General features: G+C 39.9%; 1 non-coding gene across 1 annotated transcript; it reads left to right on the forward strand.

The window, feature by feature from the left end:
• Positions 1 to 1,100: 1,100 nt before the first annotated feature.
• Positions 1,101 to 1,207, forward strand: LOC141593721 (small nucleolar RNA R71). Its single transcript, XR_012521790.1, has one exon. It is a non-coding gene; the product is annotated as a small nucleolar RNA R71 (small nucleolar RNA).
• The last annotated feature ends 325 nt before the right edge of the window (positions 1,208 to 1,532 follow it).

Genomic DNA, 1,532 nt, shown 5'->3' on the forward strand with positions numbered 1-1,532 from the left:
AAATTCTTCACAATTTCCATAAACTTTCCAAGTTGGTCATCAAATTTGGGCTTGGCTTGACGACTTGGAAAAGGAAGTCTAATCACAATGGGCTCCTTCTCCTTGACCTTGTCTTCATTTTTCTTTGAATTTTCTTCTTTTGATGATTCTCCATCTTTGGAGTTTTGCACAATTTCTTCCTTATCACTAGCTTCCACGACTTCATCCTCAACTTGCTTCTTCGGTGCTTCATACCTTGTACCACTTCTCAAGTGAATGGCACTAACCGTTTCATGTCTTGGGGGATTACCTTGAGGTGGTAATTGCCCCTTTTGTCTTTGTGAGCTTGAGGATGCTAGTTGAGCCAATTGGTGTGAGCTAGGATGTTGTTGATGGTGGTTTCCTTTGGTTGACTTTCTTTTTGCATTTGAGTGAAAAATTCTTCTTGATTCTTTTGCATTTGAAGGACCGCTTTTTGAACATCAAAACCTTGGTCATTTTGTTTATTGTACGGATTTTGATTTTGGTAACCTTGGTTTTGGTTGTAAAAGGGTCTTTGATTTTGGTTTCTTATGGGAGATGGGGTGTATGTTGTTTGAGGGTTTTTAACATTTTGGCTTTTGTATGAGAGATTTGGATGGAATTTGGTGTTTTCATTGTAATAGTTAGAATAAGGGGTACCACTCTTGTATGCTTGGAAAGCATTCACTTGTTCATTTGTTCCCCTACATTCACTTGAGTCATGTCCCAAAGTTCCACAATTCTCACATATCCCACTTGGGATTGATGAGGATGCCGTCATGGCATTAACATGATGCTTTAGTGATTTCGAGGCTTCTTCAAATCTAGCCATAGCTTTTTCAAACTTCAAATTGATGGTATCAATGTGAGCACTAAGTTGAGCACCCAATTGAGTAACGGAGTCCACTTCATGCTTTCCTCCTCTAGTAGCCTTGCGAGGTCTACTATATTGTGAGTTATGGACCGCCATTTCCTAAATTTTGTTCCAAGTTTGATTGTCATCAATTTCGGTGAACATTTCATTTGATCCCATGATGAGAATGTTCCTTGAATCTTCATATAAACCGTTCCAAAATTGTTGTACCAAGAACCAATCGCTAAGTCCATGGTGAGGACATGAGCGACAAATTCCTTTGAACCGCTCCCAAGCTTCATACAAAGATTCTTTATCCCTGTGCTTAAAACCCGTAATTTGAGCTCTTAGCATGTTAGTCTTTTCCGGTGGGTAGAATTTTTTGTAGAAAGCTAGAGCCAACTTTTTCCAAGAATCTATTCCGAGAGTGGCCTTATCAAGGCCCTTCAACCATTGTTTCGCAGTGCCAATTAGAGAAAAAGGAAATAAGACCCATCGAATTTGGTCTTGAGTTACACCGGTTTGAGAAATCGCATCACAATAGTCACAAAAGGTCTCAATATGAGAGTGAGGGTCTTCACTAGGCATCCCCCCAATTGGCTCCTTTCGACTAATTGGATAAATGCGGATTTGGCAATGAAATTTCCGGTTAGATGTTGTGGTGTGGGAGTACCATTGG

The sequence above is a fragment of the Silene latifolia genome, chromosome 7, assembly GCF_048544455.1.
Source record: "Silene latifolia isolate original U9 population chromosome 7, ASM4854445v1, whole genome shotgun sequence".
In the NCBI taxonomy this organism is placed as follows: domain Eukaryota; kingdom Viridiplantae; phylum Streptophyta; class Magnoliopsida; order Caryophyllales; family Caryophyllaceae; genus Silene; species Silene latifolia.